We start from the raw sequence: 9000 nt of genomic DNA, 5'->3' as shown, positions 1-9000 counted from the left end.
TACTGAGATTTAAGAGCCTGCAGTAAGATGGTGTTGCATGCTTGAACTTAAAGTTATTTAGAGTCAGGACTGAGAGTCCTAATGGGCAAACTGCTGAGTAAGCAGGAGAAGGAAGCAGAAGGAGACAGGAAAGCATATAGCCAGAGACATGGAGAGAGCAGTGTCTATTCCCTTTCCATTTCCTGGAGACATTCTACCATACTGTCTGCATTTGTTTCTATGAATTTCTCCTATGTTCTTTTTTTATAGTCTCCCTTTTTACGTCAGCTGGTTGAGTGAGAAATGACTGCTCCTTGCAAACAAATTGAACAGACTAGAATAATAAACTTGTAAAAAATTATTTTTTTCTTTATGGCATGCTTTCTCTCCCTATTTCAATATTATGCCTCAATGGATATCTTGAATTTAAAACCATATCATGATCCCCCACTACTCAAAGTACTGTCTGAGGACCAGCCGTCTAGGCATCACTAGGAGTGTGTTAGAAATGCAGGATCTCAGCCTTCCCAGACCTACTGAATCAGAGGATCCCAGGTGATTTCATATTCATTTGATAGCTTGAGAAGCCCAACTGTAATTTACTCTACACATTTAGTCAAACCAGTCTTCCTAAAATACTGCTTTCATCATGTCCCTAGAATTTTAAATGGTTCCCCATTGCTCTCAGAAAAGTCAGGTGCCCCGGCCTGACACTTAAGGCCACAGTAAAATGGACCTAATCTATCTCTCCAATCTTTCTTATATGGATGTCCCACTCCAGCTAAATCAGTCTATTCAATTATTCTCCAAATGTGCCAAGTGTATTCAAGGTCTTTGCTCATGGCATTTGCCTGTCTGGAATTTTCATTCCCATCTCCCTACACATCCCTCCTTCAAAGACCAGTTCAGTTTCTACATCTCAGCTCAGCTCACACTGTTGTTTCATCCTCTGAATATCTAAATCTACAGTGGCTATTCTAGGGTTGTGGGGTTTTTTGTTTTTGCTTTTTTAATTTATAGCCTCTCCTCATCAGTGCTTATCACAGTGCAGTGCATATAGCAGCGTTTTGATTCGTTGGTTACATCTTTATTATTTAAAGTGGTTTTTAATTGGGAAGAGACTTGTTACTTTATACAGCTCTAATTTTTCTAATTTCTTTGACCAAGCAGGGCTTAAGTCCAAACAGAAAGAAACTGAAAGCAGTGTGCCCATGTGCTTCAGTATTTGTAGGTGAATTTTCATCACACTCTGAGAGTGCACTTATTTCCGTGACATTTTATTCCCCATCATTATACAAAGACGTGTTCTATTGATATATAAGCAAATGTTCTATAAGTGAAGGTTCTAATGGATCTCTTTTTTAAATATATTCAAGATATTATTGCAACTGATATTATACATACACATAGTTTAGGAGTCAATTGCTCTGTAATTCTTGTGAAAAATAGTAGCCCTCTCCATCCTCATCCTGCAATACCAGTCCTTGAGCTTTAGCTGAGTGAGGACTACATGAGTAGATGCCTCATGTGCTACTACGTTAAGTCTACATATGGGTTAGGCAGTTGGTCGTGAGCCGGAGGAGTAGCAGATATGAGTGGTTATAGGATTCCATTTGCAAGCCATTTTCACTCTCCCCTCCTTTAGATCTAAACTAGTGGAACATGGAAAAGCTGAGGAGACTTGAGATGGACCTGTACTCGGATCCAACAACCGAGAGTATGGTTCTCAAACCTTTGTGTGCATCAATACCACTTGGAAAGTTGTTACTGGGCCCTAACCCCAGTGATTCTGATTCAGGAGGTCTTGAGGTAAGGTCCCCAAATTTGCCTTTCTTTCTTCCTTCCTTCCTTCCTTCCTTCCTTTCTTTCTTTCTTAGCTAAGTTTTTCATTTGTTCATTTCTTGCATTTGGAGTACTCCTCAATGGCATCCTTAGCCTGAGACTCTTTGCCATAGTCCTTAACCAACATACAACTTCAACCAACCACTTTATTAGGTTTTCCCTCTCAGTGAGTTTTACAGAGGCCTACTCATTCCTCTAGTTTCTTGTTGTCATCTACCTCAATTAAGTTGGTTTGGTGTTAAGCACAAAGGGCCTCCACCAACTTGACACACATAGGCTCATCACAGTTGGATGCAAGCACACAGAGATGGACTTGGCACTTGTCTAAGGCTTTGGCAGCTTTGTGAGTTCCATGTGCTAGGCCATCGTGGATGTAGATGGTCTTCAACACCTCTTGTAAAGCAGTATTAATGTCCATTACACCTCCAGCAGCAATGCCTTCCTTGACCATGGTGGTGGGTTATGGGTGCTGCCAATCTTGAATGCACCCGAGCCTCTGCCTCCACAGTGGTGTCAGGGAAACAAGCAAGCGTTTTCCTTTCTAACAGAATCCTAGATGATTCCTAGCTGATGCTACTGCATCAGGAATCACTAGGACTGCATTTGAGACTGCATTTGAGAATGCAGGACTGCAAATGCAAGACTGCATTTGAGAATCACTAGTGTAGTGGGGAGAAAAATACCAAAGAGGAAAAAGAGCCAAATTAGTATGATTTGTTAGTCCAGGTCCCTCTTGATATCTATTTTTTGAAGGTGTGAAAATTGTAACATTAATTCAAATAACAGCATTTAATTTAACAAAGAGAAAAGGCATAGTTTGTTTAAATAGAGCTAGTTATGGTTTTTGCTCTTTATATCAAACATTTGCAAACATCATTCTCTATCTGAAAGAAGATTTTAGTTTTATTTATTAAAATTTGTGTATGTGAAGGAAATATGTTTTGATTTCATATGACAGTGAAATTAGTAAACAATGATATAAGTAGTCTGCAGATTGCTTTCATCTTGTGTTATTTATTTATTTATTTTTGGCTGTGTTGGGTCTTCATTACTGTGCGAGGGCTTTCTCTAGTTGCGGCAAGTGGGGGCCACTCTTCATCGCGGTGCGCGGACCTTTCACTATTATGGCCTCTCTTGTTGCGGAGCACAGGCTCCAGAGGCGCAGGCTCAGTAATTGTGGCTCACGGGCCTAGCCGCTCCGCGGCATGTGGGATCTTCCCAAACCAGGGCTTGAACCCGTGTCCCCTGCATTGGCAGACAGATTCTCAACCACTGTGCCACCAGGGAAGCCTCTTGTGTTCTCCCGGATGTTTTGGATAAACTGATTTTTTACCCACTAATTATTGGTCATGTTATCATTCTGCCATTGAATTTTTTGTGCTTGCTGTGTTTTATCTTTACTGTTTTTTTTTTCCTTTTTACAAAGATTATATTGATACTAAGTGAGTTGCCCTCAGATTACTTCCTGAAGAATGGAATCTACAACAATGCTCTTAGAGCAGTGGGATGATGCATTGTGTTTTATTTTTAATGATCATCTTAAAAATCAAAATACAGCTCCTGATGATTAATGATAAAACTGTACTTGTTTTGTGATTGCTTCCCCTCTGGGAGAGGAAATATCAATGCAATACTTTCCTCAAATACAGTTTAAAAATATTGCTTTTATTTTTTTTCTTTCCAGTTTTATAGAGATATAATTGACATATAGCACTGTATAAGCTTAAGGTATTCAGCATAATGATTTGATTTACATATAATACATCATGAAGTTATTATCGCAGTAAGTTTAGTGAACATCCATCATCTCATATAGGTACAAAATTTTAAAAATAGAAAAAATTTTTTTTCTCATGATGAGAACTCAAGATTTAGTTTTTAACAATTTTCATATGTAAGAGGCAGCAGTGTTAATTATCATTGTACATTACATCCCTAGTACTTATTTGTCTTATAACTGGAATTTTGTACCTTTTGACTGCCTTCCTTCCTTCATCCAATTCTGCCTTCCCCACCCTCCACCTCTGCTAACCATAAATCTGATCTCCTTTTTTATGAGTTTGTTAGTTAATTTTTGAAATATGATTGACCTACAACACTATATTAGTTCCTGTTATGCAACAGAATGATTAGATATTTCTACATTTCAAACTCATCACCACAATGTCTAGTTACAATATGTTACTGTACAAAGATATTACATAGTTATTGACTATATTCCCCACACTGTACATTTCATACCCATTACTCATTTATTTTGCAACTGGAAGTTTGTACCTGATAATCTCCCTCACATATTTCTTTCCTGACCCTCCCCTTTGGCAAACACCTGTTTGTTCTCTGTATCTGTAACTCTGTTTATATTTTGTTATGTTTGTTCATTTGTTTTGTTTTTTGAGATTCCACACATAAGTGAAGTCATATGGTATTTGTCTTTGTCTGACTTATCTCACTTAGCATAATAACCCTCTGGCTCCCTCCATGATGTCAAAAATGGCAAGATTTAATTCTTTTTTGTGGCTGAGTAACATTCCATTGTATACACACACACCCCCCACACACACACGGACACACACACACACAGATCTTTATCAGTTCACCTATTTATGGGCACCTGTTGACGTTGCTTCCATGTTTTGGCTATTGTAAATAACGCTTCAATGAACATAGGGGTGTATATATCTTTTTTAATTAGTATTTTTGTTTTCTTCAGATAAATACCCAGGAGTGGTATTGCTGGATTGTATGATAGTTCTATTTTTAATGTTTTGAGGAATCTCCATACTGTTTTCCATAGGGACTGCACCAATTTACATTCCCACCAACAGTGTACAAGGATTCCCTTTTCTCCATATCCTTGCCAATATTTGTTATTTGTGGTCTTTTTGATGATAGCCTTTCTCACAGGAGTGAGATGATATCTCATTATGATTTTTAATTTGCATTTCTCTGATGATTAACAATGTTGAGTGTCTTTTCATGTGCCTGTTGGCCATTTGTATGTCTTCTTTGGAAACATGTGTATTCAGATCTTTTGCCCACTTTTAAATAAGGTTGTTTTTTTTACATTGAATTGCATGAGCTATTTATATATTTTGGATATTAACTCCTTATTGGTCATATCATTTGCAAATATTTTCTCCCATTCAGTAGGTTGTCTTTTTGTTTTGTTGATGGTTTCCTTTGCTGTGCCAAAGCTTTAAAGTTTAATTAGGTCCCATTTGTTTATTTTTGCTTTTGTTTCCTTTGCCTTAGGAAACAGATCTGAAAAAATATTGCTATGATTTATGTCAAAGAGTGTTCTGCCTATGTTTTCTTATAGGAATTTTATGGTTTAAGGTCTTACATTTAACTCTTTAATCTATTTTAAATTTATTTTTGTGCATGGTGTGAGACAGTAGTCCAGTTTGATTCTTTTCCATGTAGCTATCCAGTTTTACCAGCACCATTTGTTGTTGAAGAGGCTGTCTTTTCTCCATTGTATATTCTTGCCTCCTTTGTCATAGATTAATTGACCATAAGGGTGTTGGTTTATTTCTGGGTTCTTTATTCTGTTCCACTGATCTATGTGTCTGTTTTTGTGCCAATACCACACTGTTCTGATGACTGTAGCTTTGTAGTATACCCTGAAGTCAGACAGTGTAATCCCTCCAGCTCTGTTCTTCCTTCGCAAGATTGTTTTGGCTATTTGGGATCTTTTGTGGCTCCATACAAATTTTGGAATTATTTGTTCTAGTTCTGTGAAAAATGCCATTAGTATTTTGATAGGAATTGCATTGAATCTGTAGATTGCCTTGGATAGTATGGTCATTTTAACAATATTAATTCTTACAATCCATGAGCATAGTATATCTTTCCATTTGTTTGTGTTGTCTTCAGTTTCTTTCATCAGTGCCTTATAGTTTTCTGAGTACATGCCTTTTATATCCTTTGTTAGATTTATTCCTGCGTATTTTATTCTTTTTGATGTGATGGTAAATAAAAATATTGCTTTTAAACAAGATTTTAAAATACCTTACTAGTGACTATAAAACAGTAGGTGAAAAAAAATTTTAAGCCAAAAACTATATATCCCAGTAATTGCCATCAATTTAGAAGGCAATATAATTATTTCGGTTATTCTGTCATTACCTAAAACCAAGATCAACAAACTAGGGCCTGTGGACCAAATGTGTTCCACCAACTGTTTTTGTAAATAAACTTTATTGTGATACAGGTAAGTTCATTCATTTTAGTAGTTGTTTACTATCTGAACCTTTACAGAAAATGTTTACCAACTCCTGGCCTACCATGTAGTTTTGGAGCCCTTATTTTGTTTTTTATTTTAGAGACATGGAAAGTTTTTTTGAATAGCATTTATGATGGCAATTTTTGATTTGTTAAGGTAGACTTGATATTTCAAAAATACCATTAGTCATTTGAGTTAAAGAAAGGCAAATAACTTGAGTGATCACATGTTCTGATGCCATTTTGTCCAAAATATAATGAGGATATATTTAAAATAACCACACTGATTTCATTAGCAGGTTTGTAAGTAGGCTCTGAAGAACCAAAGTGGGATTCCTAGAATGTTTGAACAACAGTAGCATTATTGGAATAAACAATAGGTTCCCAAGGGGATTATCCTTTTAAATTAAAAATTAGTTGGCTTATCTTTATTGCCTATTTTGCTTTCTTTTTAAAAAATCAATCCTGAATAAAAATGTCTACATGATTCCAAAACAACTGGACAAATAAGTTGCACATTATCTAGAGTACAAAAGTTGTAGTATGGAACTTTTTATTTTACATCTGGGTTGTACTGGTGTTAAGCATATAACCCTAAATTTAGTTGAACCATCTGAGCAAATTTTAATAAACAGTTCACAGTTTAATAAACAGTTCGTGGTTCACAGACTATTCTGCAAAGACAGTCACATTTTAAGTGCTCAGGCTACATAAATACTTTGGCTAGTCTTTAGCCAGTGAGCAAAGTAAAAAATAACAATTGACCCCTAGAGAAATTCCTATCATCTTACCAGTGCTATTACTGAGTTTGCTTTTCCCCACAACTTTTTATTCTGAAAAATTTCAAATCTATAGAAAAGTTACAAGAATAACAGGACTCATATACTCTTTTTCTTGATTCATCAATTTTTAATATTTTGTCAATTTGCTTCTCTCTCTCCTTTCCTTCCTTCCTTCCTCCCTTCCTTTTTTCTTTTGCTGAATCATTTGAGAATAAGATGCAGACATAACATTTTACCCTTAAATATTTTAGCATGCATAACCTAAGTATATAAACCTATGGTTATTTCAAAAAAGTTTTCATGAATTTCCAAGTGATTATCCTTTTTTGTTGTGTTGTTATTTTTGTGGTTGATGATATCATTTTACATCTTATGTATGTAGGTGTGAATATGTATTTTATTATTCTTGAGTAAATATCTAGGAGTGGAATTGCTGGATCTAGTGAAAAGTGTATTTAACTTTACAAAAAATCACCACACTTTTTTAAAGATTAACTATCATTTTTGCATTCCCATAACAATGTTGGAGAATTTCAGTTGCTCTGTATCCACAAGAACACTTGATTTTGCCAGTCTTTTGCATTTTAACTCTTCTAATGTGTTTGTAGTGGTATTGCATTATGAGAATTTGCATTTTTCTTATGACTAAACATGTTGAATTTTTTCATATTGCATTTATACACCATTTTGGGGGCATATGGTGTCTATTTAAACATTTTGCCCATTAAAAGAAATAAACTTTTAATTTTAGAACAGTTTTAGATTTACAGAAAAATTGCAAAGATTGTACCAAGAGTTCCCATATGCTCTGTGCCCAGTTCCCTCTATTATTAACATCTTACATTAGCATGGTAACATTTGTTACAATGAATGAATCAATATTTATACATTATTATTAATGAATGTACATACATTATTCATATTTCCTTAGGTTTTACCTTTTTCTGTTTCAGAATCCGATCTAGGATATCAGATTACATTAGTCATCATGTCCTTTAGGTTCTTCTTGGCTATGACAGTTTCTCAGACTTTCCTTGTTTTTGATGACCTTAATAATTTTGAGGAGTACTCATTAGGTATTTTGTAGAATGTGGAATGCCCCTCCATTGGGATTTGTCTCATATTTTTCTTTTGATTAGACTGGGATTATGGTTTTGCGTAGGAATACTGCAGAGGTAAAGTGCCATTTTTATCACAATGTAACAAGGATACATACTATCAACATGACATTACTGTTGATGTTGACCTCAACAACCTGGCTGAGGTGACGTTTGTCAGGTTTCTTACATTTTTTTTCTCAAAATGTGTTTTGTAATTTTCATTTTTATACATTTCCAAAATAATAGCTGACCATAATACTCCCAACCTCATTATTTCTTTCTCCAAAGTGTCCTTCAGTATAAACATGACAGTTCAGCTAATTTAGTCTTCGATGCTCTCCAACTTCCTTTTCCTCTAACAAGTCTAACAAGCTGTAACAGCGACCACAACACAGTCTGTGCCCCCAAGAAACTCGTTGTTCAGGGAGTGGCTAGAGAAGTAAAGAAATCATTGCAATGCTATGGGACTGACATGTGCTATAATAGAGGAAATTTCGGGATGCTGTGGAGGATGCCATGTCTCATTGGTGTATCAAGCAGAGGCTTTATGGAGGAAATTATTTCTAGGCAGAGACCTGAATGAGAAGGAATTAGCCAGATAAAGCTGGAGTGAGGATGAGGAAGAGTTCCAGTTAGAGAAAGTGGCTTCTACAGACCAGTAAGCTACATAGACCATTGTGTGTATTGGATATTCAGGTAGTTTATGAGGATTAAAGTCCAAGGCAAACTGACCAGTGGCAGTATTGACTGGAGAGTGAGGAGAGTCCAGAATGCAAATACTTTACAAATCACATTAAAGAGCTTAGACCAGCAGGGGTGGGGGATAGGAGGAGGGCAGTACTGTCTCCACTCCCCCGCAATTTATAGAATTTCTTGCTTCTAAAGTAATCATGGCCAAGCATTTAAAAATTGAACTAATGTTGCTTATGTTAATTATTTTTATTTCCTCTTTATATTAAAGTTAGAGTGTTAGATTAAAATTATTTTAAAATTGTGTATATAGATAGGTTACTTTCTCTATGAGTTTCCTTTCAGGATAGTAAGGGGAGGGATAGTAAATTTGATGAAAA

General features: G+C 35.7%; 1 pseudogene; it reads right to left on the bottom strand.

Moving 5' to 3' along the window:
• Window positions 1-1873: 1873 nt before the first annotated feature.
• On the bottom strand, window positions 1874-2272 carry LOC115864189 (small ribosomal subunit protein eS12-like; annotated as a pseudogene).
• Window positions 2273-9000: the final 6728 nt, after the last annotated feature.

This window comes from Globicephala melas, chromosome 12, assembly GCF_963455315.2.
Source record: "Globicephala melas chromosome 12, mGloMel1.2, whole genome shotgun sequence".
In the NCBI taxonomy this organism is placed as follows: domain Eukaryota; kingdom Metazoa; phylum Chordata; class Mammalia; order Artiodactyla; family Delphinidae; genus Globicephala; species Globicephala melas.
Note: the sequence above shows the minus strand (reverse complement) of the source record. Positions and strands in the feature narration are given on the sequence as shown.